We start from the raw sequence: 18,815 nt of genomic DNA, 5'->3' as shown, positions 1-18,815 counted from the left end.
TTTCAATAAATGCCCATTTCACCCCCTCCCCCCACAAGTCTGAGTCTCCAGCATGACCAGATGGTGCACATCTCACTCATTATATATGTATATACCCGCCCCCCTCCCCCCTCCCACCTGCCCAATACCCTATTACTGTAGTACCTATGTGACCACTTAGGTGCTGTTCAGTTAATACCAATTTGCTGGTGAGTATATGTGGTGCTTGTTTTTCCATTCTTGGGAAACTTCACTTAATAGTATGGGTTCCAGCTCTAACAAGGAAAATATAAGATGTGCTATATCACCATTGTTTCTTAGAGCTGAATAGTACTCCATGGTATACATATACCACATTTTATTAATCCATTCTTGGATTGATGGGCACTTGGGCTGTTTCCACAGCCTTGCAATTATGAATTGTGCTGCTATAAACATTCGACTGCAGGTGTCTTTTTTGTAGAGTGTCATTGGATCTTTTGGGTAGATGCCCAGCAATGGGATTGCTGGATCAAATGGTAGATTCACTTGTATTGCTTTAAGGTATCTCCATATTGCTTTCCACAGAGGACCATTGTTTTTTGTGGCTGAGTAGAACTCCATGGTATACATATACCACATTTTATTAATCCACTCATGTATTGATGGGCACTTGGGTTGCTTCCATATCTTTGCAATTGCAAATTGTGCTGCTATAAACATTCTAGTGCAGGTGTCTTTTTTATAGAATGTCTTTTTTTCCCTTTGGGGGAAAAATCCCAGTAATGGGATGGCTTGATCAAATGGTAGTTCTACTTTTAGTTCTTTGAGGTATCTCCATATTACTTTCCACAGAGGTTGTACTAGTTTGCAGTCCCATCAACAGCCAGTGATTGTTTATAACATATTAAGGTCTACAGTCTGGAAAGATTATAAAGAACAAGAATTTAGGATAGTATAGTTAAACTATATGTTGAGTGTTACTTGTGGTAGGTAGACATCTGTGAAAAACATAATTGACACAGCCAAAGATTGATCAATGTGTGCATGTGTGTATATACATATGCATTTAGTTATTTAAACTCAGTGGTAAGAATATTTATGGTTCTTCTTATCCCAGAAAGGATTTAAGATTATTTATCAAAATATACATGATATGAAGAGATAAATAAAATTGAAAACAAGTAGAGGAGAGCACCAGAATTCTAAATGGAAGTGGGAAGATGCAAATGAAGATAGGAATTACATTATTACATGAAATATGTGTTGGAAGGATGGGTCTATTTGCTTACATTGGCTACTAAGTCTGCTCTAAACTTCTCAGTAGCTAGTACAACAGGAGAAATAGGCCCCAAAACAACTTAGAAGGAGCAAAACCATTCCTGATACTAAGAAGCCAGTGAAGAATTTTTTAAAAAAGAGGGTATTGTAAAATAATGAGTCCTCAGCAATATCCTCTGAGTGAATACAAGAACAAGTTTTAGACTGCTGCTCCTTGATCCTGTGCACCCCAAGGCTGGCTAATATTCGCTCCTCCAGAAATAGCTGCTTTGCATTTATGGAGTTGCTTATTGTTTACCATGGCTTGAAAATCTTTAAGGGAGGGAAGATAGCAAAATATTATTGTTTATCTAGATTAAATAGGTAACAATGCTTTGGCAGCTGGTATAATTAATGTATAATCAGAAGAGTTGCATATATATTTTTATCCTAGAAGTAAATAAAACTTTTCTTAAATTTATTATTATTAATTTTACTATCATTTGATGTTGTTTATTGAATATTACTCCAGTATTTCCTGGTATGTGTATAAAGGAAAAAGGGCCGAGGTGAAGAGTTTTTAAAAAAAATTTTCTTACATGTTTCCTGTGTTTGTTTTAGATTCTTTAAAGAAAAAAACCCCCACCATTTATTTGTAAAAGTGATGCATGTTCGTCATAGGAGATTGAGAAAATATAAGAACAGACAAATGACCTAAAATTTCACCAACCAGAAATAAACTTTGGTATGTTGTATAGTATATATGTCTTTTTGTATATGGTGTATGCAGTGGTCTAATTTCTTAATTTTATGAGGGTTACATATCCATAGCCATAGAAACAAGCTTTATAGTTTCTCTACTTATGATTAAGTAAAACTATTGATTTTCTCTTTACTTCGAACATACAGAAATATCCTGAGATACTGTAGAGTGGGAAGAAAAAACAAAACCCAAGGCTCTGAGTTTTAAGGCTAGAGACTTGAGATGAATCTGACGTTCATACAGAACTCCCCACCTATTTAAAAAAATTTTTTTTATATTTATTAAACCCTATTAAGTCTCAGTTTCCACAAAGAAAAAATGTTCCCCCAAAAATGGTGCTTCAGAAAGTGAGATGCACTATACAAACGCATATATTATTGTTTTTGTTAACTAACTCTGGCAGCTTAGAAACTGGACAAGAACCCAATCACCAGGGCCCCGACCACGTGCTCTTGACGCTTTAATACTGAAGGAAAGAGGAAGAAAAAAGAGGAGAAATTAGAAGGAAAACTCCAAATTGATGACCAGATCCAGAGGTTATGAAGTCCAATCTGTACTCCCCAAGCAAGAGGCAGCCTCTTTCCTTTGTTATCTTTCTCATCAGCACTTCCCTCTTCTTTTCTCCCACTCTGTTTCCATTTTCCTTTTCTCTTTCTTTATTTTTTTTCTCTTCCTCTTTATTGTCTTGTTCCTCTTCCTGGACACCTCCCTCCTCTTTTTCCTTCTACTTACTCTTCCTTCTCCTCCATTTTTTCCTATGTTTTTTTTTATTGACCTGCATTCTAGATATTTTTTGTTAAAATAGGAAAAGAAAGATAAGACACAGCCCTTAGAATTAAGTTTGAATTTTGAACCGAAGTGAAAAAACTTACATAAAAATTTATGACAATCTTGGCTTTAACCAGGACCACAGCCAAAAAACCCCAAAGAAACAAAAAAAGATGGTCCTTTCTCCTGGACACTCATAAATGAGATTTATGGGGGTGGTGGGGAGGTCTGTGATTCCAGCGTCACTGCTGAGGTGATGGTGCTTGTCTTGGCCATGTGCATGATGGCTCTCAACAGTCCCGCCCATCCCCGGGCCATGGCTGCTGAAAAGGACAACCTTGGAATTTTAAGGAGAGGACTGGACTTTTTCTCTCCTGAAGCCTATAGGCAGTTGGCTTACTTCATATATGTAAATATATGTTTCAGGTCTTCCTGAAAATATGTGTGAAAATTGAATTCAAACATATATTATGAAGTATATGTCTAATACTAACAAACTCAGTCTTTGAAGAATTATTTCTAACGTGTCATATATGTTCCTTAATTTTGATCTTTTCCCCCTCACAATAAAACATGCTGTCACCTGGGTTAAGTCCAGTGAACCCTGAGTAAGAATGAAGATCTACAGCTTTGGCACATCCACCAATTTCCATTTTTCAGTAGTATTACTTTTATGAAACAAATTTTTCACTAGTATCAACCATTCCATTTTCTCATTTTCCACTACTTTTTATAAAGCATTAATGGCAAGATATAATAAAACAGTCAGAGCCTTTCCACAGCACTCCCCCTGACAGAGACGGCTGTGCTGGCCAAAGAGAGCAGCTGACTGGACCAAGGGCAGCTCCCACGTCATGGCTCAAAACGCTTGTCTGGATGCCAAGGGAAAACATCAGAATGTGGCCTACAACTGCTAGTTTAAGGGCCCCAATGTATAATGTATGTAAAAAGATAAAGGTTATATGGAAGTTGAATTTGGGAAAATGGAGGACCATGTGTATAAGAAGATGTTTAGGGTAGAAAAAAGTGGCTTAAAAGTAAAATTTAAACAAGAACAACAACAAAAAATGACAAAATAAAGACTTTCATTGTTTAGGATATGTGTTTCTATGATTTTATGTGGGGCATGGGGTGGGGTTAAATGAGATGCAATTTGAGGCAATAAGAGAAGAGAAATATTGCTCAGAGGCATTCACATTTTAGTAGAGTATATTTACACAGAACCATCATTAAAATTGACAGAAAAAAGGAACAATAATTGGAAATGTAAATAAGGAGGCCGATAGGGTTGGAGGTGTTCACGCTCAGTCCAGGCAACACTATCGAGTGCCTGTGTGCTCTCCGCACTTTGCGGATGCAGAAAGGTTGAGATGCAGCCTTTACCTCCGAGCAGTTGCAGATGCATTTTGCATAACATGGACAATATAAGAATGTAAAGTGGGCACAGTCCAAATTGAACAATGAGATTTATTTTTAATATATTTTAACATTTGGAATGGTATTAAACTTTCAGCAAAGTCGCAAGTCAGAGAAGCACAGAAAACTTTTTGTTTTCTTGACAATTTGAGAGTGATTTACCGACTTGATGTCTTATCACTTCTAAATACTTCTGTGTGTATTTCCTTTCAAGCATATTCTCCTACATAACCACAATATAAACATCAAAATCAGGAAATTAACATGGATACATTGTTAACCCTCAGACCCCATTTAAGCTGTGCTGATCATGCTAATTATGTGCTTTTTAACAAAGGGATCCTGTTGAGAATCACACACTACATTTTGTTGTCATTTAGGAAAGCCAAACTGTTCCTCTGTCTCCTGGAGCCGGGACATCCTTCTTCTCTTGCCCTCAAGCACTAAAACTCCAGGTTTTCCAGCCTGTGGACTCTGAGACTTGCCTCATTCCTCTCTTGCTCTCCTAGCCCTGGGTTCTCAGACATTCAAATTCAGACTGAGAGTTACACCATTGGCTTTAACACTCTGTGCTAAAACCAGATATGCTGACACGCCTGTAGTTCCAGCTCCTCCAGAGAATGAGGCAGAAGGATCACTTGAGCCCAGGCGTTTGAGGCCAGCCTGGGCAACATAGTGAGACTCTGTCCCTACAATACAACGCTCTGTGCTGGGAAGCCCCCATGCCTGGGTGCCCTCCTCACACTGTTTGGGCTCTGACATCCTGCAGCACAGGGCCCTTTGTGTGAACACTCTTCTCTGGCTCAGGTTCTGACACCCCCCGTGGGGCAGTCCTACTGGGTAGTCACCCTCTTGCTCTATTTGAGCTCTGACATCCTGCTCTGGGCCACTATGCTCTCTCCTTTCGGGACAGATGCTTACGTTCCTCTGCCCCAATTCATGGCTTTAAGACTGCGTTGTTTGGAAGGGAAGGAAAGGAAGGGGAGGAGGAAGGGGAAAAGAAGAGAAAGGTCTATTTAAATTCAAAATTTAAAAGAAGGAATAACAATGCCCACTATATATGTGTTTCTATACTAACGAGAAATGTGGCTTTTTCTAGGTCTTCTAAAAAGACTAAAACATTAAACATGTTTTTAAACTTTACATTTATTTTCTTCTTAGGGGACTAATGTAATGCTGGATAATTAGACTCAGATTCCTTATTTATATTCTTCTTTGGGGCCAGAAGAAAAGTATCTTTTAAAATACAATCTTTTCTTTTTTAATATGCCCAGAAGGATTGGAAAATATTGGGAATTAACAATTATTGGTGAAGAGACTAGATTGTAAAGCTATTATACTTTAAAATAAAGGTCAGCATTTCTCCCTCTAATCATTTCATGCAATTTTGCCCTAAAGGCATTTATCCTTGTCTTTATCCATTGAATTGCATAGTAAACCTTATTAATTTAATCCAGATGATGTCAAACAGTTATTTCTGACTCCATATTATGGTTCTATTGTGGTAATTACTACCAAGTGATCAGTGATTGAGTCTGAAAAATGTATTTAATTATTATTAATTGAATAACCACTGAGTTAATAAAACTGTCCTGGATATTATATTGGAAATTAATTGAATATAATACATCTACCTTCAAGAAGTTATGCCCTGAGGGAGATAATAGAGGAGGAACAATCCTTTCCACTTAGGTAAAGACAATAAATGCTCACTAAATAAAATATTCTCCTAATATTTGGGAGTTGGGTGGCCCAGGGACACTAAATAACAACTGTATTCATGCAAATTCTTAATATGGCAAGGACCTTAAATTAATTAACAAAGTTAGAAAATCTAGTGACCTGTCTGAGAATTTTAATATCTAAACTGGATTAACAAAATCAGTCTATATAATCAATTGATTACTTTCTTATGTAAAATGTAGTAACAAGGTCAGGTTAAATCAAGGTAAATAACCTAAAGTCAAGAGGCTTAAAAATGTCCATAATTCCATCTCTTTCTTTTTCTTTCAAAACATAAGAAGCCAAGTAATTTCTTAAGTAATAATCCAGAATAAAATACAGGTTTCCCATCTCTGACTGGTTTGCCTTCGCATTGTTCCAGGATTTCACCTCAGGATTCTCACTAACCATAATGTGGAAGAACTGCAGGGCCTTAATGCAAACCTACAATTCTGGAATTGCCCCATAAATTCACAGCCAAAAAAAGAAGTGGGACGTTTTGCACTTGGTAATGTAAACATAGAATTTGAAGGAGTTTTCACAATTAACTACTTCTGCAGAATACACAGAATCCAGGAAGCTAAAATTTCCCATTGAAAAGCAAAGATGACCAAAATACCCAACACTATGTTTAGTGATTCAGCATAAGCTTCAAAATACATCTCACTTTTTCTCTAAATGAATGTGTGTGTGTTTAAAAACATTAAACAGAGCCTGAAGATAGCTTCAAGGATTCAACCATAGTAAAGAGCATCAAATAACAGAATCAAAAGAAATTGAAGGAAACTGTGAACAAGGATGAAAAGAGCAGGGTCTCTGGAAACAGTCAAGAAGAAAGATTACCCACCACTGAATGAGGTCCCTATTCAAGTTCTGAAAAGACAGAAAAGCAATAAAGTGATGAATCAATGAAAAGTACTTTGCTAAGAGGCAAGAACAACACTACAACACTTTTGCTTTCAGAAGTAAATGACTCTGCGACTTCAAAGAAAACCTGTTTTTTCTCCTGTCTTCCTTTTCATTTCTTTTTGTTTAAATCTTTAAGATCTCTGACAGAATTGGCTCTGATACCAGCTCAGAGGACTTCAGGAACCACTGCTTCATGCCCCGTATTTTTTTTTTTTTTTCATGCCCCGTATTTTAAGGCAGTCATTTGTGACATCCTTGTAAGTCCCTGTCCTGTTCTCATCCCCCCAACCAGGGCTCCACCCCCTGGACCATTTCCTAACAGACTCCATTCTGAAACTATGTGAAATAAAATCGCTTGCCTGAGGAAATAGAGTTCTCTTAAATTTATAGAGCTTAAGGATCTTAAAAGGGGAACTTTTCCAAGCACTCAACTAGGTTAGGAGGAAAAGAAGGTCCGCCTTTCTGAGGGCTAGCTTGTGTTCAATTCAGAAATACAAAACTTTGGGGTCCATTTGATGATAGTATTAGTTTAGGAGATTAGGAAAGGAATGCATAGGGAGTTCAGACCACTGACTAATGATTCTGAACTCAGAAGTCCAGAGAGTTTCTGAGGTGTTAAATAGATTATATCATTTATAATATCAAATTTTCTCATACACATGGAACCACAAATCGTCTGACTATGAAGACTATGCTTCTCAGTGATGTTAAGAAGTCTTAGTCTACCTGCGGTAATCCAGATTATTGTCCTAGTTCTTCACTCCATCCTATAATAAAATAATCCGTTCTTGTTTTGGGCCATGGTAATTTGAAGTGCTTCTCATTGTGGGAAGATTATATTTTTGCATCCTACTGGTGTAGGCTTGGCTAGGGACCTCCTTTGGCCAATGGGATGTGGACAGAGGTGACAGTGTGTTAGTTCTGAGCCAAGGCCTCCAGAGGCATTGCTTGCTTGGCATCCCCCTCATGTTCCTTCCTTGCTGTGAGGAAAACATGCCATGAGAAGCTGCGGCCAATTCAGCCTGGGCCTAGAAGGGAGCACATCTGAGCCCGAACAAAAGCCTCAAGTTCAGCCTGGCCCTCTGTGCCTAGCCACATTGCAGACCCATATAAATGTTTGTGTGTAAGCCACTCATATGCTGCTTCATAGCAAAATTTACTTCTTAGTATAAACCCTCAAGATCAAACGACATTATAAATGGCATCATCATCCTTACATAGCCCAAATTATCTTTCAAAATAAGTTGCCTCAGAGCTTCCACATATTAAAATGTAATCAAGTCCTAGATTAAGTTATGCTTTATATCAGTTAAAAAATCTCATCTTACTTTCTATGATGAATACCTGATCTATTACTAGACTCCTCTATTAAAACATAAAATCATTTTACACACAAAAAGTCAGCTACCATATAGCTGTTATACAGGAAAACCCCAAACCCTAGGACAACCCAATATCTACCTTCCCTACATCTGTGCCTGAGCATCTGAATGAGAAGGGAGGGAACAGGTAGAGAAAATCCACTCTGCTGGCTGGTCTCACTTAAGATTTATTGTAACACAGTCACACAATCCTAGAACAATTTTATGGAAAGCTATCTTTTCTTCTCACCAAGCGGGACCATTCCATGTATTCTCCTCTCTCCTCAGACCTCCAATACCTTCTCTGCTGACCTTATTCTCAGCTGATGATCTCGCTTCTTGGTTAACTGAGAAAAGAGATGCAATCTTCCTGCCCCCAACTCCACCTGCCTCGGTGTCTAGACTGTCTTCCTTCTTGTCATAGCATTCAAACAGTCCCTGTGCCTATGGGGGACAACCTCTCACTGCACGGCCCATCCTGGGCTGTGTCCTCAAGAACTTTGCTTCTGTAGTCATGCTCTCTCTTCTCTGCAGCATCGGTTTTCACCTCCTTAGGAGATCACATTCCCATCAGCATACAACATGTGATGTCTATCCCAAGTTCTCCCCCAGTTGTCACTGTTCTTCATCATGAAACTTCCTTAAAACAGACCAGCTGAGGGTGGCTCACTCCTGTCATTCCAGGGCTTTGGGAGGCTGACTGGGGGATGGCTTGAGGCCAGGAGTTCAAGGTTAAGACTTGTGGATGACAGAATGAGACCGTGTCTCTAAAAAACAAACAGCCTGTATTTCCTCTTTCCACTTCCTCACCTCCCATGTTCTCTCTAACTCATTCTAATCAGGCTTTCGTTCCCACTGCTTGAATGACAGTATTCCATCAGGGTCACTAGGAACCTCTAAGCTGCCACATCCCCTGCTCAATAACATTTACTACTGCTGATTATTTCTTTTTCCTAGAAATGCTTTTCCCTTGGCTACAGGTTCACCATCCTCTCCCAGTTTCTTCCAACTTTCCTGGACACTTCTCCATCTCCTCTGCACGCTCCATCTGATCTGAACTTTGAATATTGGTCTGCCCTAAAGGACACTGACAGTGTCCTTTACTCTCTTTGATTATCTAGCATACCATTTCCAGATAATCTTAACCAAACCCAAGGTCATCTATTTGCAGATGAATCCAAATTTATATGTCCCCTAAGCCCCAAACTCACATCTCCGTTTGTATGTCTAATAAGCATCTCAAACCAGACATGTCCAAACCAAACTCTTAACTTCCTTAACCTGTTTCTCTCTTAGCATCCCCATCTCAATAATGGGAACTCTGTTCAACCTGTAGCTCAGCCTCAAACCTGGGTGTCATCTTGATATTTCTCTTTCCTTCACCCCCATATCCAATCAACAAAACCCACTGGCTCTGTCCTCAAATTACCTGAAATCTGATTACTCACTATTTCCACATCACCGCCTTCCATGCCCTCTCACTTCCTTTTGGGTTCTGGTTGGCCCTGGCAGAGATGGGGGCAGAGAAAGGCACAGTATTGCTTCCCTACTCCCTCTTTGGTTCAGGCCTGCATCTTCAAAGGTAGCTGCATCCACCACCCCAGAGGTCCCTCCTGCATGGCCCCAGCCAGCACTGGGCTCCCCTGTGACACTATTCCTTCCTCTCTTTGCCCCCTCAGCCCTGAGGGTAGTGTCACCTTCTCTCTGTTGCCTTGCATCCCTATTCATGCCTCTGTAAACGTCAAAGGCATTCTCTTCATTTGAATCATCTGAGAGTGAACTTCTTTTCCTGCCGAGACCCTGATTGGCACACTATCTAAAATATCATTCCTCTTTACTTCTAATTATCCCTTTAATTATTTTTTTCTTAGTATATACTATTAACTGAAATTTGTTATCTGGTCCAAAAACAATAGATGCTGGCATGGATGCAGAAAGAAAGGAATGTTCGTACACTGTTGGTGGAACTGCAAACTAGTACATTCTCTATGGAAAACAGTATGGAGATTCCTCAAAGAACTAAAAGTAGACCTACCATTCAATCCAGCAATCCCACTACTGGTTATTTACCCAAAGGAAAAGAAGTTGTTTTATCAAAAAGACACCTGCAATCAAATGTTAATTGTGACAGAATTCAGAATTCCAAAGATGTGTAATCAACCCAAGTGCCCCTCAATTCATGAGTATATTAATAATACCATGGAGTACTACTCAATAAAAAAAGATGAATTAATACCTTTTGCAACAATCTGAATGGAACTGGAGACCATTATCCTAAGTGAAGCATCACAAGAGTGGAAAAATAAGCACCACATATACTCATTAATAAACTAGATCTAACCGATGAGTGCACAAGTGCACAGAGGGAAGTAAAACTCAGTGGAGAGCAACCAGGGGGGAAGGAGGAGAGGGGGAGGGGAATAAAACAACGTCATGGGTACTATGAACACTATTTGGGTGACAGGCACACCTGTAGCCAGGACTCAAGCATTGCAAAAATGACTGATGTAGCCTAAAACGTTTGTACCCCCTAATATATTGACATAAAAAAAGAATGAACGGATATTTACTATATGACTCTCCATATTTAAATTTTTTGAACAATGAATATATTACATTTTTTTTTCTGAGACAAAATCTCACTCTGTTGCTCAGGCTGTAGTGCCATGGTGTCAGCTTAGCTCACAGCAACCTCAAACTCCTGGGCTCAAGCAATCCTTCTGCCTCAGCCTCCCGAGTAGCTGGGACTACAGGCATGTGCCACCATTCCTGGCTAACTTTTTCTATATATTTTTAGTTGTCCAGCTAATTTCTTTCTATTTTTTTTTTAGTAGAGATGGGATATCGCTCTTGCTCAGGCTGGTCTCGAACTCCTGACCTTGAGCAATCCTCCCACTTTGGCCTCACAGAGTGCTAGGATTACGGGTGTGATCCCCGTAATCCCCCTGTGCCTGGCCCCATGAATGTATTACTTATTCAAAATACCAAATTTTTATTTATTCATTTATTATTTTTTTCCTTTCCCCCAACTAATACAGATCCAAGAAAAAATATCAAATTTAAATATCTGGAAAAATGTTTTTTCCCAATATAAGTTGTATGAGTTCCATATTTTATATTTTTTAATAAAACTGATTTTGCCTAGTAAAAAAATTTTTAAATCCTTTATTAAAAACATTTTTGTATCTTAAGTTTATTTACTTTGGCAGCTTTAAATCCTAATATACACATCTGAATTATTTTTTTAATAACTCATTGGTTTCTCATATAAATTCCAAGGCATGTCTAATCGTCTGTCATTGCAATTTGAATCAGTTTTTTTTTCCTGAGGAAACAAAAATCAGAAGGGCTTTAGGATTAATTACATGCTTAAACATTTAGTAACTCCCCCAAAAGTTACTAAAATGAAATATGTAGCAACTGTTGCCTCAGTATTCTAAATAAATTTACCTTTTAGGAATGTCCTTGGCTTTGGCAGGATTTAAGGACCATGAAAATTGTGGAGAAATTCTTATGAGATTTAAAAAGGAACAAAAACACCATGCTATAAAATATAAGAAAGGAAACCAATATTTCTGTCAGAAGCAAGTTTCTTCATGAAAACAAAAGAAATATAATTTAATATAATATAATTTAATTAAAAATAATTTAATTTGCATGTTTTTTGGCAACTCTGGTTTATTTTGTTGCTTTTGTTTATTTATTTGCTTGGAAGGTTTTGGCTGTGGGGCCTTTGGACTAGGGCCTGGGGAACTCTGAGCTTTATTGCCCTTGACTTACCAAGTAGTATAGGGAAAGTTGCTAGATGTTTTTATATTTGTGAATCCCCAAGATGAAGAGGATTATACCACTTTTTAGTTTGAGTTTTTATGTGAAAAGCTGAACAGTACTTCATATTACAGAGAGCAACTGGAGAAAATGAGAGTGGGGCTGAGGGACAGATTCCTCATCTTCCTTGGACTTACTGAGTAGCTCTACCATTCTGGGCTGGCTTCACAAGCTCACACCACTTGTGGCTTTGGGACATCACTCTTTCTCCACCCTCTCTCTTTCTCCTCCAGTTCCTTTGCTGACTTCCTTTCCTTGACTTGGCCCTGGAGTGCAGGAATTCTCCAAAGTTCTGTCTCCATGCTCTTCTCTTCTTGTGTTAGCCAGGTGCTGGAGCAGTTTTTTCACTCCCAAGATTCCAGCCAAATATCCAAATATCAATCAGACATCTGGGCCTAGGTGCCCCATAGGTACCTGAAACCCAACACTTTCAAAATTAAGCATGTCTTCCAGCTCTCTACCAAAGTGCCTGCTCCCCTTTCTGGGCTCCTTAAGTTGATTAACAGCATCACCTTCTCATAGCCAAGGAAACTAGAAATGTTTTCATTTCCTTTGCCTCCCACATCCAAGCAATGACTATGTGTTGTTAATATTATCTCAAATGACTTCAATTCCTTCCCTCCCCACATCTGATAAGTAGCCATGGTCTGTTTATACTACCTGTAAATGTTCCCAATTCTTCTCTCCCCTCTCCATTCTATGTCCTCCTGCCCTTGTTCTGACCTCAGCACCTGTTGCATCAGCCAGCTAACTGGCCTCCTTGCCTCCTTCTCTCTTCATTCCCTCCTGAACATAGCTGCCAGAGTTGTTTTCTAAAACACAAATTAATTGATTAATTTATGACAGGGTCTCACTCTGTTGCCCAGGCTAGAGTGCCGTGGCGTCATCGTAGCTCATTACAATCTCAAACTCCTCGGCTCAAAGCCATCCTCCCTCCTCAGACCCCCAAAATGCTGGGATTATGGGCATTAGCCATTGCACTTGGCCCACAACCATAATAATAAAGCCTTTTCTTTGCTGAAAAGCCAATGGCTCCTGCAGCAGAGTCTGGCTGCAGCCTAATTTTCTGCCTGCACTGCTTCTCCCCCGACCTCACCCTCATGTAATTCAAGTGTGCTGTACCCTGCTTATCCATCACACTGTAAACTCCCACAGCCCCAGGTTTGTTAGTCCTTTTATAATGCCCCATCTGCCTTTTCTGCTTGGTCAAATTATACCAGTCTCTTAAAGTCCAGCTTCGTGGGAAAGATAATACAGAATAAATATATTCAGTTTAGAACATAGTAGGACTCTAATAAATATTTTTTGGGCTGAATTAAATTAAAAAGAAAATATAAAAACCTTATGGTACAAATAAAGGATAGAGGATTATTTTGTTAGCTGAGAGATATAACTGAATTTAACTTCAATGTGAGTCAAGTCTATACTGTTCATGATCTCCCCTGGTCATCTGAAGTCCCTGTCATTGGTGTAGCCTACCTTAGGCAATTCTCCTCTAGACTCCTACCTAAAAAGAATTTCCATATATATTTTTTTCACTGAAAACAATATCACAATTGTTGGTTGTATTCCAAGTTTACTAATTGTCTTTTGATTTTGTTCATTATTATTTTTTATTGCATAGAAAATTTTAAATCTTTTTATAGCTAAATTTATCAATCTTCTTCATGCTTCTAAGTTTTGTATCATTCTTTAAAACATCTCCATTTTAAGATTATAGAATGTTTCTTCAAGTATTATTATAGTTTCTTTTTCAAAGTTTAAATCTTTGATTTATATGAAATTTACTCTGGTATAAGAAGTGAGATGGGGATTTGTCTTCATTTTTTCCCCAAGTTGTTACTAATTATACATCAAATTCACTTTTTTTAAATGAAACCTGCCTTTTATGTCCTTTTTGCTACAGCTACTGTTACATCATTGTAATAGGAAAATCCTCTCATTTCCAGAAATTTTTTTGTTTTTCTTTTTTTTTTAATTTCAAAATATTATGGAGGTACAAATGTATTTGTTATAGAAATTGCTTTTGTACTGTTTGAATACTCTTTTCCTCACTGCTCTGAAATGGAGCTTTTATACTAAATTCTGATGTATAGTTAAGTGTATTTCTGAATCCTGAACAATTAACTTAGAGAAAATGTATGGTGCCCCAAACCACTAGCATAGATCTTGCATTAAATCAGTGTTATTCTGGACACAGATGTGTTAGTAGACATAAATTTCACAGTCACAGAATTCAGGTGAGCAATGATGTAAATTTATTTCCCTACAACTGAACCTAGTTTAGCCCCTGAGCCTCCATGTCCATTCTATTGCAGAACACTTCATTCTGCCAATTCAAGACATCTCTGTCTCCCATGGGTGATGTAAGACCTGGGAGTTGGGGATGAGACAGCTTCTGTCATGCAGAGTTTGTGAGGGGAGTGAATCTCATTGATATCCATCTTTTGTCTTCCCCTGGTACCTATAAGATGTAACTCAACCTGTTCCCCTCAAACCATCTGAGATTTCTCTTAAAGGCCCTCTCCAGTGCCATAGATTTGGACCCTGGGACACTTATGGAGAATTCATATCAATTACTTATTTTCTTACTCGCTTTTCCCAGTTGTTTTCTTTCCTCCAACCTGTGAGATTTGCCTCTGGTTTTAGGCAGGCAGCAGTGGCTGTGGTAAGAGGAGAAAAAAGGCTCACACATCACCTTGCGATCTTTCCAACTCCATTGTTTATAGCATAAACTTTTTGTTCAGACCTTTGGAAATTGAGCTGAGCTTTTGGAACCAAAACAATTTTTTTGTTGTTGTTTCTCAAGAGCCTAATTTACAAATCAAAATATCTTAGCTTTTATTATGATCATTTATATTATGAATTTTAAGAGCCTATTTTGGAACTTATGGGCAAGAATTTGAGTCTTTGTTCTGGCTGCAGCAGGAAGAGTAACAGGCACAAACAAGCCCTGGGGGAAGGATGCCTAGGAACAGCCTTTGTTAATACCTCACACTCTCTGAACACTGAGTCCTTGATCTGGCATCTAGACCCCTGTCTCCATCTATGTGATCATACCCTTGGTCTTGGATCTGTTTCAACTAGCTTCCCTCTGCTCCTGGTTCTCTTGGTTCCTTTCCTATGCTCTTGCTTAGTCCTTGTATTTTTTGATTTTTTGTAAAGCATATTGTGTGTTACATTTATTTATTTATTAATTTTTTAAATTGACAGATAACATTGTATGTTTTTATCAAGTAAAACATGATGTTTTGAAGTATATATCCATTCTTGAATGGTTAATCTAACTATATAACAAATGCATTGCCTCATGTAGTTATCCTTTTTGTGGTAAGAACACATCACATTCACTCTCTTTTCATTTTTCAAGAATACAATATATCATCGCTAACTATAGTCACCATCCTGTACAGTAGATCTCTTGAAATTTATTCCTCCTATGTAACTGTAATTATGTATCCTTTGACCAACATCTACCCATAGCTCCCTGCCCCCTAACCAGCCCAGCCTCTGGTAACTAACATTGTACTCTCTACTTCTATGTGATCAATGTTTTTAGATTTTATATGAGTGAAAACATGTGCCATTTGTTTATTTCACTTAACATAGTGTCTTCCGAGTTTATTCATGTTGTTGTAAATGGCAAGATTTCATTCTTTTTTATGGCAGAATAGTATTTCATTGTGTATATCTCTATCCCTTCATCCATTGATGGGTACTTAGATTGTTTTCATATCTTGACGAATATGAATAGTGCTGTGATAAACATGAAAGTACAGACATCTCTTCAACTTACTGATTTAAATTCTTTTGGATATATAGCCAGTAGTGGGATTCCGTTTTTAATTTTTTGAGGAACCTCCATAATGTTTTCCATAATGGCCGTACTAATTTACATTCCCACTAACAGTGCATGAATGCTCTTTTCTCCCTGTCCTCACTAACACTTGTTATCCTTCGTCTTTTTTTTTTTTTTTTTTGAGACAGAGTCTCACTTTGTTGCCCAGGCTAGAGTGAGTGCCATGGCGTCAGCCTAGCTCACAGCAACCTCAAACTCCTGGCTCAAGCAATCCTCCTGCCTCAGCCTCCCAAGTAGCTGGGACTACAGGCATTCGCCACCATGCCCGGCTCATTTTTTCTATATATATTAGTTGGCCAATTAATTTCTTTCTATTTATAGTAGAGACGGGGTCTCGCTCTTGCTCAGGCTGGTTTCAAACTCCTGACCTCGAGCAATCTGCCCGCCTTGGCCTCCCAGAGAGCTAGGATTACAGGCGTGAGCCACCGCGCCTGGCCTCCTTTGTCTTTTTGATAACAGCCATTCATTCTTCTAGCTAGGGTGAGGTGGTATCTCATCGTGGTTTTGATTTGCATTTCCCTGATGATTTGTGATGTTGAGCATTTTTTAGCAGTGTCCCATGGCAGTGCTGGTCTCTGGGGCTATGGGCTTTGGGTGCACTGAGTCAGCCTCTGGGGACAAAGATTCTGGTCAGGGTGGTCCAATGGCTAAAGCAGAAATGGGCTTAGGGACCTTGACAGCCAACCTACCCTGAATCTCTGGATAGGCTTACTGCTGAGGGAAGTACCCAAAAGACAAGTCTCTATTGCCTTTTGAACTGAGGTTCTGCCTAGCTTCCCTTACCACCAATCCTCCCAAGGATCAGAGTCCCAGAATAAACCCTCTTTGGCTATGCCATCATTTTGATTGTAGAGCTCTCTACCTTCCAAACTTTTGCCTACTGTTCCCTCTGGGAGCCTGCTAATATAGTTCTCTACCTGCCTGTTGTGGAAGTTGCTGGATCTTCCCAGATTGCCACTCACATCACTCAGCTGCCCTGTTTAACAGGACGGCAGACAGAGTGTTCTGCTGTGGGAAGCAGGGGTGTGGGGTGTGTGGGTAGAAGAAAGGGGTAGTATGTGAGGAGGTCACCAAAAAGAGTTACTGTAAAAAAGGCCACATAGCAGAAGGTTGATTTCCAAGAATAAAGCATCACAATGTTGCCCAGTTGAGCTTTGACTAGCTTAAAAGGTCTGGTCTGTGATTCCTTATGGATGATTGCTTTGATGTATGTCTTAATCTATTTGTGCTGCCATAACAAAATACCTGAGACTGAATAATTTATAAAGAACAGAGATGTAGTTCTATCATACTTCTGGAGGTTGGGATGTCCAAGATCAAGGTGCCAGCAGGTTTGGTGTCCGGCGAGGGGTGTCTCTGCTTCCAAGATGGTGCCTTGAATGCTGCTTCCTCCAGGGTGGACAAACATTTTTTTCTTCACACGGAGGAAGAACAGAAGAGATAACTCATTCTCTCAAGCCTTTATCAGGTCCTAACCCTGTTAATGAGGCTCTTTCTTTGTGACTTAATCGTCTCCTAAAGGCCCCACACCTTGATACTATCACATTGGTGATTAAGTTTCAAATTATGAATTTTGGGGGACACATTCAGACCACAGCAATGCACTTCTGTAGTTAGTGACTCTTTTTCATGACATTATCCTTTTCCCTCCCCTTTGAACTCCTATCCCTGAATATTCTTCAAGTTTAACTCTGAGTATTTAGTCTTCATAGGGATCTTCTTTCATATCAGAAGGTAGCTATTGTCATCATTTTTTTGTGTGTGTGTGTGGCATAAGTGGTTGGATCTTATTCTCTAGGCTTGTGTGAATGACTGGGAATCTAAAAATCCATTTTCTCTGACAACTTATTTATGCTTGTCCTCATATTTGTCATTCAGTAAAAGGCCTTTAACACAGAGGTTTTAATTTTCAAACAATAATTAGGAAACAAAGCACTTCACATGGTGGCAGATTTCAGGGAAATTGCACCATCTTCTTCCTTGGTCCAACAATATGTTGCTAAACCAGTAAGTTAAAAGGGTTGCAATTTCTCCAAACTAAATAATTTCTTTTCCAAATCCTACCTAAATGTGAGATTCACTAGAAAATTTTGTCTTTTAGAGTAAGTCTAAGTTTTATTTATTTATATTTTTGCCTCAGCTGCTTCACTAACAGAACAAAACAAAACAAAACAAAACAAAACAAAACAAAACAAAACAAACATGTATGGAGTAGAAGCTTTAAGCAAGTATGTTCTCACACTGGAAGAATATGAGACCCACTTGAGACCCACCTGGAGGGTTTCAAGTGCTGCATATTTTGTGTTATCAATTAAACTTCCTGAAATCTTCCCATAGGAAGCTCACATTTATGAACTTTTTAAGTAACCAGGAACTCTAAGTCCTGATAAAGCAAAGGTATTTGGCAGGAACTTTTCAGATATGAGGGCAATTTCTTGTAGCATATGTCTGTTGGATAACTAAATGGTATCTGTTTGCTAACCCTAAAGCAGTTGATCTCCAACTTGGAGGAGAACAGAATAGTGACCATTACTCACTGATGACTTCGTTGGGAGGAAAATAATGGCTTGTGGAGTTTTTGTCATCATAATAGATTAGATATCCTGAAAACCTCTCAATACAAAACACCTAGAGGCCGGGCGTGGTGGCTCATACCTGTAATCCTAGCACTCTGGGAGGCCGAGGCGGGCAGATTGCTCGAGGTCAGGAGTTCGAAACCAGCCTGAGCAAGAGTGAGACCCCGTCTCTACTATAAATAGAAAGAAATTAATTGGACAACTAATATAGATAGAAAAAATGAGCCGGGCATGGTGGCGCATGCCTGTAGTCCCAGCTACTCGGGAGGCTGACACAGAAGGATTGCTTGAGCCCAGGAGTTTGAGGTTGCTGTGAGCTAGGCTGACACCATGGCACTCACTGTAGCCTGGGCAACAAAGTGAGACTCTGTCTCAAAAAAAAAAAAAAAAAAAAA

This window comes from Microcebus murinus, chromosome 1 (assembly GCF_040939455.1).
Source record: "Microcebus murinus isolate Inina chromosome 1, M.murinus_Inina_mat1.0, whole genome shotgun sequence".
Lineage (NCBI taxonomy): Eukaryota > Metazoa > Chordata > Mammalia > Primates > Cheirogaleidae > Microcebus > Microcebus murinus.
This window is presented reverse-complemented; position numbering follows the sequence as displayed.